A 17,576-nucleotide genomic window follows, 5' to 3' on the forward strand; every position below is an offset into this window, starting at 1 on the left:
GACTGTCCTGGTGCCAGGCTGCCTTTGTCAGCCTGCCTGGGCCCTGGGCTGCAAGCATCTGTCTGGTGAGTCTACTCTGTAGAATTTTGTTTCCCCAAGTGGGAAGTGTGTGTCTTCTCATCTCACCTTCTCTGCACTGAAGACCTCCTCTCAGTCAGGCTGTGACGAGAGTCTGGACAGCAGCAGCTTCCCTGGGGACACAGGGTTGAGGGGTGACAGAATCAGGTCACAGCCTGGCCACAAACCCTTCTATTTTCTCTTTCTTTTCAGATGGTGGGCCTGATTAGAGGGTAGAGCTGGGGACGTGGCCATTGCAGGAAGCCTGTGGGATGGTTCAGCTTCCTGGGTTTGGGTTCCCAGCTTCATGACAGGGCTACACATGTGATCCACAGCATGGCACTTTGGCTCTTGCTTTCTTTTCTGATTGCCAGTAAAGAATTTAAATATTTGGCTCAATTGGGAAAGAAATGAACAAACTTTCTCTTTTTCTTGCCCTCTCCTGCGTGGATTTTGTTAGTGGTCTTGGCCTCTTGGTCCATCTCAATCTGGACCCCCAGAGTGACCTGGGAAGATGATATCCAAAGAGTCTGCCTTGGCCAGTGGGAATCAGGGCTGCTGCATGGCTTGTTTAGAGGGGTGTGGCTGGAGGGCTGGTGTTTTCAGTTGATGCTGGGCCCTGGGCTTCCCCCAGCAGGACCCTTGGGAGAAAGGGCCACCATCCTTGTCTTCCACCTCCCACCTCTGGCCCTTGACTCAGGAATTGCACCTTGGACTCTCTGCCACCAGTGACTGAATAACTTGAAGTTCAGCTGATTTATGAGGGTAAGATGAGCTCATTATTTGAGTTGTCAGTAATTACATGAGTTGATGAGGGGATGTCCCCGTTCCTTCCCTTGGATGCTTGCAAAATCATTTCAGGTTGATTTCTCTTTCTTGACCTAAACAGTGACGAATTTAGACATCAGCCTTTACCAGTTCAGCAGAATTTTTTTTTTTTTTGGTACCGGGGATCAAACTCTGGTCCTTGTGCTTGCGCAGCAGGCGGCAAAACCACTGAGCTCAGCCGGCCCTCAGCAGAACTTTTGATTGCCACATCCTTCCCTTTGTATCAGGCTTGTCTTAGGTGTAGGTTCTGAGGAAATTTTCCAGCACCATGGTTGACCAAAACTTCCCTGTGTCTTTGATATAATTGTGTTATCTTTATTTTCTTAATTGTTAAATATTAACTGTATCACCCAGAAGGAACTCAGTCTGCTGGCTTCTCTTAGAAATGTTTACTGCCTTGGCGTCCAGAATCGAGTGAGCAGTGGAGTGTTCTTGAAGATAAAAATCACAAGACCTAGAAGTATAATTTTGTGGGTAGTGCTGATAGTGTGTAATTCTTCATATGTTAGCAGGCCAGGTTTTCAGTGACTAATAAGATGATCAGTACAGGAACAGCAGCGGTGACAAGCCCATAGGTTCAATCTGGCTTGCAGATGTGTTTTGTTTGGCCTACACAGTACATTGAAAAGTATATTTTGCATCTGTTGTTAACATTAAAAATTAGAAAATACACAAACTTGTATCTGTGAATTTCCTGTTTCTCTGCAATGCTCCTCACACATGGGACAATTGGCCCACTGTCCCTATAAAGACACATGGTAGTTGCTGGGAGTAGCTGCACCTTTGCTGTGCACCTTTTGTTTGCACCTGATCTGCTTTATTTTTAAAGTTGTGAGTTTGGCCTCTCATGGCATTTGAATTTGGCTCTCCAGGACCCGAGTTCTGAGTATAAGTATGCCTAGTGACATGTTCACCAACTCTCTTGAGCCCATTCTGGCTCCAGTGAAGTTCTGTCATCCTGGCTAGTGCAGATCTTCCAACAGGTCTGCTGGCTTCTTTATGGCTTCTCCACCTCTTTATATGCTCAGCACACCAGGCAAATTGGTTCTTATAAAACATGCAGGAGCAGGGCTGGGGATTTAGCTCAGTGGTTCCTCCACCTGCTTTGCAAGCACAAGGACCCGAGTTCGATCCCTGGTACTAAAAAACAAAACAAAAAACAAACATGCAGGAGCACATCACTCCTTTGCTCAGAACCTTGCCATAGCTCCCCATTTCTCCTGAGGAAGAGCCAAAGCCCTCACACTGTCCCCCAGGGCCTGGTCATGATTGGGGCTCTTGTTCTTTCTCCCAGCTGGTCCCCTTCTCACTCTGTTCCAGCCATGCTTGCTCCCTTGCTGTTCCTTGAACATGCCAGACCTCATGGACTAGACCATCTGTGGCAGACTAAGGTGGCAGCATATGTGTTAAACAGAGTAAAGAGGAAGCGGGGAGGAAAGGAAGCCCGGGGAAGAGTGAGGTGGCGCCAGCTCTGAAGTCTTCAAGCCTTGTAACCTGAGGCACACCTTGGGCTTGGCCATTATCATCCACGAGATGAGCCTGTCATTTTCAGAATCTGTGGGGTCCTCCACAGCTCTGTGCTGCTGCTCATCAGTATTCTAACAGGGTCCTCATCCATGTGGCTGTATCTCAGTGATGAGAACCCCCAGGTGATTTGTTGGTGCCTCTCACCTACACTATATGATCCACAGCTGTTGTCTAGAGCTGAATCAGTGGTATTGGAAGTACACTGGCTGATTTTTCAGATTTCCAGAAAAATTCCCGTTTGGTTTGGATATTTCCCCCCAGTTCAGGTGAAATTCAATGTGATTCCAAAGTGTTCACAATGCTGCCTTAGCTGCAGTTGTGTCTTCTTTCTCATAGGGGCTGGGAATATGTTAAGGTCTGACCCCTGTGACTGTTTCTGGGAGCGAGCAGTGACACTGTGGTGTCCTATGTGGTGTGGATTCCACCTCTGTTTATACTTACTAATAGAGAATTAATTATAGTCCAACATGAAATAATGCAGGCCAACCATCATCTCGGCCAACCAGCATAAAATACCTCATTCCTACTCCAGATGGTTGTCAATAAAAAGTGACATTTAAAACTGCTGACTAAATTCAAGTCTGTGAAATGCTTTCTTCCATAAATTCACTTTGCAAGTCTGTTTTGTTCTGATGCCCATAAGTACATTAATCTCACATGAGCTAGAACATCTACAGTGGTTGTGCATTTTCCTAAAAGCTTTTCCAAGAGACTTAACAGCTTCTACTGAAACAAATGAAAACCTTTCTGACTCAGGGGAACTGAAATAAATGGACCTATTTTCTCCAAGACACGACAGCTTTGCACTTGTAACCTGTCTTCCCTGGCTTTTCAGCGCTGGGCTCAAGGTGAAATCTTCATGAACAGATGGGGCCTCTCGTGCCTCCTTTGGAGGAAGATAGAAATGCCTCTGAGATAACACTAATAAATGTGCCATTTCAAAGTACTCCTTTCTTCCCCAAGATACCTGAGGCTCACATCTTGAGATCTGAGATGGAATGGAAACTTTTCTTGAGTTGAAGACTCCTTTAACTTTCTCCTACAAGAAAGAGGTTCAGAGACCCACAGGGAGGCAGGGAAGAAAGAAGTATGTGGGGAGTTTGCATACATATGCTCACATAAGCGGACTTTTATTGGTGCTCTGGTAGCTGTGTGACCTTTGGTAAATTATATAACCTCTCTGATACTCCATTTCTCTGCTTCAAGATGAGAATGTTAATAGTATCTGCTGGGTAGAGTTATCCTGAAGACTAAATAGTGTGCTGTGTATAAAGCTGGCATATGACCAGCAGTTAAACATTAGCTTATCTTAGCTGTCATTTCCCCCCATCCTCCTGTATCCTACTAATCCTTGTCTCTGCTGAAACAGTGGGAAGATACATGGAAGTTCTTGAGGACTATTACTCTTCCTGCAGCTAAAGTGTTTCCATGAAGTAGGACCTGGTGACCACCTCTCCTGGTGCTAAGTCTGCTGTTGTCCCATCTACTGGAACCTGCAGGCAGGGCCCCTGGTTCTCAGCCCCAGTTTTAATTTGGAGTTGGTTCAAGGGTGCTGTGTAGCCTTTGTTGGGAGACTGGCCCTCCCACCTGTCCACTGACTCTGGCTTCAGCAAAGGTAGGACTTGGGCTGGTGCAGAACTTCCAGTGGATGCTCTGTGGGCAGGTCCGAAAGTGCTGTGGAGGATCCTCCCTGTATGTGTTGAGCCGGGCCTTCTCTTTTCTCTGATGCACATATGCCCTCCTCCTCACCAGTTGTTCTTTGGACTGGCTGTACCTGGTTATGTGCCCATACAACACCCAGCTTAAGTCCTCTCAAGAGTCCTCTAACATTCTGAGTGTCCTGTGTGCTATGGGCCCTGCAAAGACCATTCTGAAGGCCACCATGGCGATCAGCCTGCCACAGCTCTCTTTAAAACTTCAAAGACCAGTTATGCTGAAAGTTCTGCCTGTTGATTCCTCAAAGCAGGAGTAATATGTTATAATCCAAGGCTCTTTTTCTAGGAAATGTAGTGTGTCTTGCAGGTATGCTATTCTGGCTGGGCTGGGTTGATGAGGAAGAGCAGACAGCTCTCAGGCACAGGAGTGCATAGGGACTCGGTGTAGCTTCCTGGCTGTCTTTAGTGCTCTCCTTGTCCATTTGTGACTCTTCCCATGCAGTTCTTGTCTGAGCCCCTTCTCACTGAAGGCTCCAATAGTAACAAGGCCTTCGCCTAAGCAAAGTCCTGGGAAACTTCAGGCTCTGGATCAGCTGGTGAGGTATGTTTGCTGGCTGCAGGGACAGGCATCAAGAATAGGCCTGTGTGGGGGCTGTACATGGAACAACACCATCCTCCACTGTGTGGCCTGTGGTCAGCTGAGCTGGTTAGATACTGTGGGACCCATGACCAGTCTTGTGATGATGGGCTAGCTGCCCCAGAAGGCAGGGAGACAACAGCCCATCTGGGGAAACCAGGCCTTACAGAAGAGTCAGCTTATTTGCAGGTAAGTGGATGAGACCTGCTTCAGGGCCAGAAAACATTGAGACGTTGAAAAGTAGTTCTGTTGATTTTCAGAAAATACTGACCTAAGAGATGGTGAGTCAGAAAAGATGTCAAAGTCTCCCAGAGTTTACAAGCCTGGTGGTTTCTTTATTCTCTATTAAAAATAATTTCATAATAAAAATCTACATTTCATCAGGGTTTTATATACAAATTGGAAAGGTTGCCTTTTAATCACTACCCAGCACTTTCTTCTGGTGTTCCAGGGGTCCTCTCTTTACAGTGTACATGATCTGGTCACCCAGGCTAGGCCTGATCTTGAGATTCACCTACTCACATGGTTGGAGACTTTGGTAATAATGGTAGCATTTGCAGAGTTCTGCAGGGAATAACTATTTTCTTTGGTGGAGTCAAGGTCACAGGTCTTCTTTGATACTTCAAAGGACAATATATTAATAGGGAATGATTGGTTTAACTCTAGACTTATTAAGATGTACACATTAAAATATCTACAGTTTTTTGTATGTTAATCAAACCTCAGTAAAGTGGTTAAAAACTGTGAAGAGGAAAAATAGCCCAGCAGCTAGCAGTAAGGGCCCTGGATGTCCCTGGGAAGTATGCTAGAATTAAGTTAGATCATGCTTACAAAAGCTTGCTACATACCATGTTTAGTCCTCAGAATTAGTCATCATTCATGGTTACATTTTATAGTCTTTCCTTGATGTCCCCATGTTCGGCATATTTCAAACCTTTTCTGGCATTGCTTTTCACCCTTCATGGGCTGACATGACTCAGAAAAATAGAACCTTCAGGAAGAATAAAGGCTGACTAAAATGTAAATGTCAAGTGAATATCTCTCAAGTGATATGCATTGTCTCTGCCTTTCATTGTTCACCCTTTAAGATGGTGTCATTGGCTTGCAGATGGTTATCCTCCATCTGATTTATTTGGCTAAAATTTCTGGCCCTTTCAGTTTTCTCTAGCTCCCTGCATTGTGAGGTTTTTGGAAAATCCAAATGGCTTAATGCATATTATACCTATTGGGTTGGTTTCTCTACCCCATCTGTGGACCGCAGGTTATCACAGATTGGTGGACTTGGAATCCTTCATAAAGTAATTTTCATACAGATCATTGATTTTCAGAAATAAACAAGTGCCACAGTATTAGATTTTATCGATCAGTTAACTAGGAAGAAATTATGGAAATATTATCCATAAAATCGCCATAAAACCCTGTTAATCTGCCAAATTTTCAAATTAGGTATTCAATTAGATTTGTTGAGTATTTGTTTAGCTGTGGTCTCTGGGTGACTCCTGCTTTATTTGCTTCCATAATTCCCCCAAAGATTTGTTTCTGTCTTCCTGAGAGAAGAATGTGTTCTGCATATCCTATCAGTAACTGCTTGGAGGGATTGGGGCAGGGAGATAAATTAAGCAAATATCTCAGATTTGTTACTGTATTTTTGTGATCCATATAAGTTAATGACCCAAGGCCAGATACATTGCTTAATGCCAGATACAATCACATTAAATTCTGCTTTTCCTAGGGGAACAGAGCACGGATTGCAGTTCAGGTTTCTCTGGCCCATCTCCTGGGCTGATGGGAACCTGCCTCAGCTGCTTTATCTTGCACCAAACAGTCTCTAGGCACCAATTATTTTAAAGGCACAAGTTACTGTCATAGTGCCAGCTTGTTGCAACCCATCAGCTAACAAGGGTGCCTCACTAAGGTTGCACATGCCCAGAAATGGCAGGCATGCAAGCCAGACTCCCTGAAAGTCTTTTCGGGGGTGGAATAGGCTTATACATTGGCAATATGGGCAGCCACCTGTATGCTGTGAGCTGGTGCTGAGAGAGGATCCTGGGCAGGCTCTCTATGCTAAAGCAAGAGAGATTCTGCCATTGCCATTCTGGTAGTTTATTTTCCTTCTTTTAGATTCTGATGATTCTCTTTCCTTTGGGAAAGTCTCATCAAATGGCACTTGATACATATTTAGTCAGCATCTAGAGTGTAATACCAGCCTCTGTGGGCAGGAGGGTAGGTATAACCAAGAAGGCTTCCTGGAGCAAGTGATGTCTGAGCTGAACTTTGAAGGATCTATAAGAAAGTTAGGTGAAAGGATTCGCAAGGGTGAACTTAATTGGACCCATCATAGCCCTGAGTGGTAGCTGTTATTACTAGTCTCACTTTATGGAGGAGAAACAGAATATCAAAGAAGGAAAGTAATTTAGCCAAGTTTGGGTACTAGAAATGATCTAAGGGAGTCTCTCTTCAGAGCCTGTATGGGCAACTGGTAAAGCTTAGAAGTAGATGGATGGAGAGAATACACAATTTGACCCAGTGTTGGCAAGAAAAAGGAAGACATATTTGTAAGTAAAAGGTCAGAGAATAAACTTGACTTCCCTTAGGGCTGGATGGAAAAGGAGGGAAGCTAAGAGTAGATAGATAACTATAGCCATATGTATAGCTCAGATGTGAATCTCCAAGAGATGGCAGCAAGCATTTTGTAACCACAGGCATCAGCACATGTGCCTTGTGGTGATATTCCAACACAGAGAAGGGTGAGCATGGCTCCCTTTAATTCTTGAACCTCTTCACTTCTTAATGCAGCTTCAAGCCCTCCCAGGAGTCAACAGGCCCTTACTAGATGTGATGCTGCTGCTGTTCTAAAAGGTCTGAAGCTATCTGTGTAGCTTCCTTGAACCCCATTTTCTGAAGAAACTCCTTGGATCTTTGACCTCACATAGTAAAAGAATTGCAGAGTAGTGCTTTGAGCTTCTAGACCGAGAATCTAGAAATCTCAGTTCTGATTCTGCCTGTTTCTCTTATTGGGACAATTTGCTCAATATCTCTGGGCCCTGTTTTCTTCATTTGTCAAATGAAGCTTATACCATAGGTAGACGTTAATGGATGTGAAAGTGTTTTGAAGAATTCACTATATTTGTAGTGTGAGGCTCCAGGCAGAGAAAATTCTTATTGTTACAATACATTCTCAATCTGCTGCCAGAAGGGGATAACTGACCACTGAAGGACCCAGCTTTGGATGAATTGGTCCGGCTGCATTTGGAGATCAGATGATTCACTCAATATACACAGGATTAATAAGTGTGTTACCTTAGATGACTACATAATGTTTGTATTTCTCTCCTGACTATAAAATGAAGAGACCGAGTTCTGCCTTGTAGGGTTGTTATGAAAATTAAATGAGGTGGTACATGAGAGCCTCCTAAAGCAGAGTGGGTGCCTAGAGAATGTTAGCTGCCCCCCATTACAATGTAGATGTTACGTGTGTTCATATTGTAGCTGCAGATGCGGCAATTGTGGGTCTCCCATTTCATGTCAAGTCACATTTCCCAAACTTGTGAATACTGCTGTCTTCATTCTGAAACATCAGGCACTTGAATTTATTTTTAAAAATGTTTCTCTTTAAATTAACTCCCCTTTCCCACCAACTTAGTCTTAAGTAATAGTGCCCTTGAAGCCACAAGTGTGGTGCACACTAACATAAATCATTTTTTAAAAATCTATTGCATTCCTTAAAATCTTCATTAGTATAGGTATCACACTTTGAGTAATACCATGCTAGTTGAATAAATTCTTTTGAGATACCTTTACACCAGCGGGAAGTATTTTCTGTGTTTCTTTTCATTAAGAAGTACTCCAGGCATTTTGGTGGAGAAATTTTGAGGGACAGAGCTGGCCCAGTTGCAGTGAGAAACCCCAAATCCAATTTGGCATCTGGGACTTGATATTTGAAAGCTTTTCCTCCTTCTCAGTATTGGATCTCAAAAGTCTCCATTGAAGTAGTACCTGACAAAACTGCACAAATTAAGGAGTATCACTAGCTATGGAGAAATGTGGCTTATTTTGGGAAATATTCAGAGTTATGAATGGATGTCACTAACATGTAGCTTCCTGTTAGTGTAGGGGCAGTTGAGATCTTTTAGGAGAAAACTAAGTGTGTGATATTTATTAACTATTCCTATCTAGACTTTTCTTTGGGAATAAGTGCTATCTTAGTTACTTTTCTCATTGCTGAGACAAAGTTAGAGGAGGAAAGATTCATTGTAGCTCACAGTTTGTAGAGGTTTCAGTTCATAGTTGGCTGGGTCCAAGGCAGGGTGGCATGGCAGAGGAGAAACAGTTCATGGCAGGCAGAAGGCAGCAAACAGCAAAGAAGCAAAGAAGTAAATGGCTAGCAGCAGGCAAGCAACAATAGCAGCTCTATTTCTGTATCTTATATTCTGTCCAGGCTACCTGTGCTTAGGGTGGGTAGCACTCATACCTTGGGTGGGCAGCCTTAATCCTAGTATCAAACTGCTAATCAATCCCAACATCACATCCTTAATCCCAGCCTCATGCACACTAGATCCACCCACCTCCAAAGCCCTAACCATGACTGCATAAGGCTTTGGGGGGACAGGTAGATACAAGGCATAACATTCTACCCTTGGCCCCCCAAAGGCTCATGTGCATCCTTTTCAAAAGGTATTTAGTCCATCTCTAAGGGTTGCCAAAGTCCTAATGTAGCAAGATTCTCAGAGAGAGGACATCAAGGCTTTTTCCAGGAAGCAGTATTTTGTTTGTGCCAGCTTAAGGCTTGGTGGGTTAATTCCCAAAAGCCTGAGCCCTGAACCTGTTGAGGTTTTGCCTTTTAAATAATTTTTGTGCCTTTGTCTCTCATAAATGTTAGTACACCAGCATATTTCAGCCTGATTTGGTACAATCTATGTTATAGAACAGTGCTAGAACCACACATGCATATCTAGAAACTTAGGTGCCATGTTGTCTTTCTTGATTTTGAGAAGGGTCCTCCCTCTACCATAATCCTTTGAGAGAGGCCCAGCCACACTCCTCTGGGGAAAGGTTCTGCCACACTCACAGTTTCAGCATTGGTGAAAAGTCTAAGTCTAAAGTCTCCTCTGAGATTTAAGGCAAACTCTTAGCTGGGAGCACCTGTACAGATGAAATGAAAGTTAAACACTTCCAACATACAGTGGCATGAGATAAACATTACCATTCCAAAAGGTACAAATAGGAAGATAGGAAGGAATGAGACCAAAGCAAGTCCAAAATCCAGTAGGGAAAACCTTAAGTTATATAGTTCTATGTCCAGCATCTGAGGCAGTCTGTGGCATGATATGAACTCCGAAGGGTTTGGGTGGCTCTGGCCCTACAGCTTTGCATGTGGTTGCAGCTCTCAGGGCTACTCTCTTGGGCTGGCTTTGTTCACTCTTTGCTGCTTTCCTTGGGTAATCCACATTCTAGGCTTCCTCCAATCTTCTAGGGTCTCCACTATACCTTTAGTGTCACACAGTTTCACAAACTACCCTCTCAGGGGCACACTGCCTGGCCTCCAAGGCCTTCTTCTAAAATCTGGGTGAGCTTCTCACCTCCCCAAAATGCAGCTCTAAGGCCTTGCAGGAGTTTGACTTGTATCTCTTACAATCTGCATTGCAGGAACATTATTTCTGCACCACCAATCCCTTTCCCTCCCTATAGCCCTGTGTTCTCCTTTGTTCCAGTGCACACACAGTGTAGCAGTGGCTGCAGTTTGGAAGGTAGATGAGTGATTGTTTTAGTTATTAAACATGGTCAGTTGGGAATGAGTCACCAGTGCTAGGTTTGGTATTGATGAGATGTGGGGAAGATACACATGCTTGGATAGCTCATCCTGTGCACGACTTTGCTTGGTGATGGAGAACAGCTCATCCCAGAGCAGAGAAAATGCATTCTGCTTGTCAAGACTGCATTTTTATTCTATTCTGAAGAGAAATGTGCTTTTAATTCTAGAGATCAGATGAGATGACTGGTATTCGTATGGCTGATATATCATTTTGAGGAAAATTACTTTGGCATGCCTGACATCTGTATGGATTGCCAATGAATTAAAAGAATGGATCCAATCACGTCAGAAGTATTTCACCATTACAAAATATTGTGGTCTGAAGAAAACAAAATCCAATAGAGCTGTAAAGCTATCTGACCATCCTTCTAAGTTACAGAAATGCACCATTCTGGGATCATGTCATTGTCATAAACATGCTACATGGTGGAGAGTTTCCCGGGAAGAGAAGACCTTAGTGAAAAAATAGGGAGGGCTGGGTTTGGGTCTGGCTCTGCTCGCTGACCAAGGTTCACCATTGGGAAGTTACCTCATCTCATTGGATCTCAGCTTTGCTGGGTTAGTTACTGCACTTAAGTAGTTTATTAAAGACTTGCCCTCTCTATGAAAAACACGTACATAGCCCACAAGTATTTTTCATACAGTTCTAAGGCTCGAGGGATGTCCTGGGCCCCATTCATTGTTCCATTCATGACCCCTCAGATTAAAGGCTTTGTGACCTATGAACTTTACTGTGCCCCCTGGTCTAGAAATCATCTGAAGACCAGATTTGACTTTATAACACTTGTCTCTAGTGAAGAGACAAGGAGAACTGGCTCCAAGCTGACCTTATTCCTGTGGGCTCTCTCTCCTGGCTCAGCTCAGTGAACACACATTGAAGCACTGAGTAGCAAAAGTGAATGTGATACATGCCCTGAGGGTTTATCCTGGGAAGGCTGTGCTTGTGGCCACCAGCAGCAAGAACTGGAGAAGGCCCTAAGAGAGGTTGGGCAACAACATTGGATGAAGAGTGGAGATTTGAGGTCTGATTCTAACCTTGTGCTGAGATACAATTCTTCTCCTGGGGCACCTAGACAATTCACTGGGTCTCACTTTTTAAAAACATACAATAAGGTCACTACTTGTAGCACTTTGTGCTTTCCTAAATTATGAGAAATGGGTATGCTCATGTATGAATTTTTAAAAAATTCCTCATTACCTACTGTGGAACAGTATCGTATATACAAAGGTTAAAGACAAAACTCCTGTAATTAAGAGTTTCACAGTCTACTAATGGAGGCAAGACTTTTGCCAATAAAAAGCAAATTATAATACAAGAAGAAATGACTGAGAATTTGGAGAAGGTATTTCCTAGGATTTGGCTGACCAAGGGAGCCTGCCTGCATCCAGGGATCTTTACCTTGATGGATTTACTATAACTCATTATTTTATTATATTATTTTTCCATGTTGCAGAAAAATAGAAAACATTATTTACTAAAAAACAAATCTGAAACATAAACTGTCCATTATTTAAGCATTTAGAGATAACCAGTTTTTAATAATTTGGTATGGAAACTATAGATCTTGGGATGCATCCATATACTTGAAAATTCACTCATTTATATTATTCATTTGATAGTATTCATTTAGAATATATAATGTTTCTGGCCTTGAGCTGGTTGCTTAAAGCTATGGTAATAAAGGGAGCAGATAAGGTTTTTCAAGGACATTGTCTTCTAAGCTAGGAGGCATTAGATGAATAGTTATTAATTTGTAATTGCAGTAGTGTTATCTACCATTCATACAAGCATACACATAGAGCTGAGGCCATGTTCTGTGTCATTGTTCAGCTGTCTGTGACTTTCTCTCTGTAATTTATTGTGAGTCATTTATTGTATGTATCAACCACCACAGAACGTCACTGACATACCACAACAAGCATTCATATCTGTAGTTAATGGGGGTTGACTGGTCTGGCTGGTTTTGTGGCATATCTGTGGATCCACTAGCTGTCACCTGATGTAGAATGGCCTCTGCTGGGATAGCTCCATGTGGCTCATCTCCCAGCTGCCAGCTCAGGCATATTCTCATGGCAATGGCTGAGGCACAAGAGCAGAATCTGAAATACTTAGGTGCTTTTTTCAAGCCTCTCTTTGTGTTAATATATGTTAGCAAGTCACATAGGAGCATAAAGTGACCATGCCACTACAAGATGGTGTGGTGAAGAAATATACAGGGAGAGGTGAAGAACTGGACCCTTTAATGCAGTTGATCTGTGTCTTAGTCACTTTTCTCATCACAATACCGGACACCCACAACTTATTTTGGCTCACAGTTGTAAAGGTTTCAGTCCATAGTCAGCTGGCTTCAAGACAGAGGGGCATCGCAGAGGAAAAGCTGCTCATAGCATGGCAGCTGGGATGCAGAGAGAGAATAAAGGGAAAAGCTAGAGGAAAAGAAAAATCCTTTCTGGCCCTTCCCCAGTGACCAGCCTCTTCTAACCAGATGCCAGCTCCTAACAGCTAGTCAGGTCTAAGCTCCCACAATCCAGTTATTTTCCAAGAGCCCCACCTTTAAGCACATGAAGCTTTGGGGGACATGTGGATGTAAACTACAACAATCTGTTTCAGTGTACATTCTAATATCCTTACTTGGTCACTGTCTAGGATTCTGTGATGCGCCTGCAGAGGATGATACTTTAGGCTCAGGGTGTGTTTTCACAAAGTTATGAGGCAGTGCTAGATCTTGGGGCTGTGTCAATCCACTTGCCAGAAGCAAAGTGTATATAGTGAAAGGCATTATATGCCAAGAGAGGGGTTTTATCTTGTCAGTAATGTGGGGGTGATACAGTAAGAGTAGAGCCTTGAAATGTAATTCTGAAAGTGGTATGTGGGGTGCATTTAATTAAATAGAGGCTGGAGCGAGGAGACAAGTCATAATGTATTGGAGTAACCCAAGCATGGGCCTAGAAGTAAAAGGAAATGGAAAGGAAGGAATGGGCCAGGACAATTGGATTGATTCTTGTGGCTTTCGTGCATTGAATTCTTACTGAATGCTAGGTACTATGTCAAACATTTTGTGCTAGTATTTATAATCCCCAGAACAGTACTCCTTCTGTTTTATAGACTGGTAAACTGAGGCATAATAATTAAGCAGCTTATCCAAAGTCACAGAGCAATCCAGTGGCCGTCATCTTTCTCTGTAGCCTACGTGCTTCCCTGTAATTCCACGAGTCATCCCAGTTAGCAGAAGATACCATTGAGGGAATTTGCTGAGACTTGACCATAGTTTATAGGAATGAAAAGAAAAGGAGGTAAGTTGTAAAGTATGACTCAGCATCCTACTCATCTAAGTAGTGCTCTTGACAGGATTAGCAACACTAGGTAGCAGTCGTTTTGAGTGTTGGGGTTTGAAAGATCTGAGATGGGGTGGAAATTGCACACTGGGTAGTTGAATGCCTATGGGCTGTGGATGGCAGCAGTGGGAAAGCCCTGGGCTGGGGTCATTCTGTCCCAGGGAAAGGAAAGTGTCAAAGAGCAGAGGAGGCTGGTAGTGGAGCCAGAGGCCAGTTTACATGTGTGAAAAGAGAGCTGAGCCAGCGTATGAATGACTTGAAAGGTAGGTGGAAAATGTGCATGGAGTTGAATTATTTTTTTAGAGTAAAGAAAAAGAGTTTCAAGATGGAGGAATGGAGCAGTGATAAGACTGGGAGAAGCCATGAGGAAGAGAGCAAGAAGAGTCCCAGGGCTGGCCAATGGGAGGTCAGTGGGTGCTTTGAAGAGGAGCTTCAAGGGAGCTAAGGAAAGAAAAACCACAAAGGTAAAAAAAGAAAAGCCATGGAGGGCAGGAGGTGCCAGGCTCAAAGGCTTCACTTGGGGAGTTTGGCAGCCAAGGTCAGGACCTCTGTGGGGCAGCAGAGCAAGAGAGAAGGCCCTGTGTGCATGAGTGAGTGGAGGAAGGGAGGCCTTTGGGGATGACTGAGAATGCTCAGAGAGGGGAGGATTGAAGGACCCAGTCCCAGGAGAAAAACATCAAGGACCTGGATTCAGAACCGGCAGAAGAGGAATTAACCATGAGGGGAAAAGGGAGAAAGGCACAAATGTTCCCTATGGACACTCTGAGTGACTCTGAGGTCAGGAAGTTAGTTCCATCATTGCTGTAAAGCAGTTACCTACTTCTGACCTGGGAGCCAGAGAACCTTCTGGAAATCTCCATTCTCCCTCAGGATAGTCTGCTCTTCCTCAGGTGGCCCAAATCACTGGTTGCCCTTCATGTTGAGGTTCCTATTGGGGTGCTTCAGCCTCATCCAGCCACACCCTCCTCCTGTACTCTTAACTGCTTTCCTTTGGCCTGAAGGACTCATCCGCATCCCCAGCTGGCTCCTTCCTCTGGCCTTGGTTCACATTGGTGAGTCTGGCTTCTCTTCTGCACCTCTCCTTTGGGAAATGCTTTGATGTTGCTGAATCCCAGGCCTGACGCCATGCTTGGCACACAGCAGGGACTCAACATAGACTTCCTGAAGGAAATTGAGCCAGGCAGTGTAGCTCACAGAAGGAAGCTCTGTTGTCTATGCAAACTGAAAATATCTGTGGAGGTGGGGAGTCCCCGGAATGTGCCTCGGCCTCTTTATAGTGCTCACCAAGAGAACCACTGTGTGCTTTTCAAAGCCTGATCCCCTGCCCTATGCCCCACTGTCTCCTTTTCTCTTTTTAAAAAATGGAAACAGAACAGGCAAAGCAGACCTCACAAAGACCTTTCTCCTTTAGACAAATAGCCAGTATTCCTATTAAAATGGCAATTTCCTTTGTTTAAAAAGGCAGATGTGGTCAAATTAAGCTAATCTAATTTGCAAGTTTTCATTAAAATATATATGAGTTAGACTGGGAGGCTGTTCAGGTCCCAGGGGTCATTGCGTTAACAGCCATGGGAACAAATGTCCTTTATCTGCTCATAGATACATACAGTTTCCAGGCAAGCGTCATTTCCTCACACTGACTTCTCTGTGACCTTGTTCCATACCATGGGGGATTTTTATCTGCCAACTTGTCTTGTATTTTGCCCTTTTTATTAAGTAGAAAATTCCCAAGTACCTTCAGGTTGCAGAATCCCTTGTAGAGAGAAGAGGAAAAAAGGTCCTTTCTAATTAATAGGGGACAGAGGACAAAGGCATTGAGATTTTTATATGAGAGCAAGGAGGATGCAAAACTGCATGCAGTGGGATGATACAGAGATGCCTCATTCATGGACCTGGGCAGACAGTAGTGCACTGGCGGGCAGAGGACAGAGCAGTGGTGTCACTGTGTGTGGAGGTGACTCCTCACACCCCAGAAATTGTTGGTATCATTTTTAGGCTGGGATTTTCCTCACTAAATCCCATCAAGCCTGAAACCTGTAAGTCCCCATTCAAACTACAAGAATTAACCTGCTCTTGGCAATTAGAGCATCATAACTAAGCAGCATGAAGCCCAAGATGATGTGACGAACTGGTTTTTCTTCTACATTCCTGCCATAAGGACTAGATTTCCATTCATTTCTTAAGAGTTTTGGCATCTCAAAGACTTGGCTTACCATCTCTATTTATCTCTTGCAGCTCTGTGGCTCCAAATCTGTGAAACGGGCTTGCTATGGTGCTGAGGCACTCTACACAAGCTGTGCACAGTGTTAGCCAGGAAGCAGTGGCTCTTAATGATCACCACCAGATTTGGGGTTACTTATCATGTGTCAGAGTCACTCATACTAAATCCGAATTATCAGGGTTTGCTCCTGCTTCTGGCTATCCTCAGCATTCATACCGTGAGCCTTGGTGAAGGGTTCAAGGTTGGAGAGATTCACTGTGGTACCTGAAACTTAAATTAGAGCAGGATTAGATGGTGGATGTAATGGTTTGGGATCTACAAAGGCAGGCAGTGCCAACCAGAAGAGAGGGCATATATGTTTTGGACAGACAGGACCTGGGAAAAGTTTTCTTGGAATTTTAGAAAGGTCATGGTCCTTCTTACAGTCCTGTGTGGCTCTAGAGCTTGTGAAGAATTGGAGATGCTTCTATACTATTTTCAAGAGGGCTGATATACTTGGAACTCTGTTTATTTGGTTTATTTGTAAGTCTGTGATGAAACCACCTCCCAGGAAGTGTGTGCCAGTGTGCTTTATTTGTATTTCTTACACACTGTCTTGACTGGTTTTTGGAATGAGGCTTAGGTATTTGCTGAAGTTGTCCTATTTTCTTGCTTAAATTTGCCTGCTTAAATTATGCCAACTTGTGCATAGTGCTGTTCATGACGACAAGCAGTTGGTCTGTGGTGGATCCTTTCTCCTGCAGCCCCTTTCCCATCAGTGTCAAAGCTGAAGGTGTTGGCAGGTCCTACAGATAGATTTTCTTTCTGTCTTAAATGTTTGTCTAAGATTAATTTTGACTGTTTTAAAGATGTTGCTGAGCAGACATGGGGTTTGCAGAACAGAATTTGTAGTCCTGGCAGAGGTACTGAAAGCTGCGAGTTCAGTGTGATGTGTGAGTGCTGCATCCAGATGGAAGCTGGGTCCCAATCCATGTAGGGCTGGAGCATGAGAGGAGCACATGTGCCACGGAGCAGACCTTCAATACTACCACACTGTGTGCAGTCTAGAGCACAGGTCATCTATGATCATAAATCCTTACCCTGGATATTTGGCTGCATATCAGGAAAAGTGGCATTACTTATTTAAGAGTAGTTTGTGACCTTGATTTTGCTGTGCAGTCTGTTGTGAGTTCAACAGCAGTTTTCCCTATGCCCTTTACCCCCAGAGGTGGCATCAGAGAGCACAGGAAGAACTTGGCTCAGTATCTGAAAGGGCCTCAGTATTTGATGGTGTTTCTTTGTGTGCCATGTGGCCGTGTCATTTGTGTGCTGGTAGCACTTAGCAGCGTGCTGTCACAAGAAGATGAAACTCTCCCACTGGGCTGTGGGCTCCATGAGAAGTCAGGTCTGCTTTGCTTTCTGTCAGGTCCCTACTGCCTTGCAGAAGCCTGACACATAGTAGGAACTTAATAAATACTTGTTGTGGGTGTGAACAGACTATTCATAGTTGTTAATTGGATTTTA

At 43.9% G+C, this 17,576-nt stretch overlaps 1 protein-coding gene across 2 annotated transcripts in view; it reads left to right on the forward strand.

Moving 5' to 3' along the window:
• Spock1 (SPARC (osteonectin), cwcv and kazal like domains proteoglycan 1) overlaps positions 1–17,576 on the forward strand; it is a 527,108-nt gene that overhangs the window by 90,659 nt on the left and 418,873 nt on the right. The window lies entirely within an intron of this gene.

The sequence above is a fragment of the Heterocephalus glaber genome, unplaced genomic scaffold (genome assembly GCF_053883595.1).
Source record: "Heterocephalus glaber isolate CG9 unplaced genomic scaffold, H.glaber_assembly_v1.0 deba00001606, whole genome shotgun sequence".
NCBI lineage: Eukaryota > Metazoa > Chordata > Mammalia > Rodentia > Bathyergidae > Heterocephalus > Heterocephalus glaber.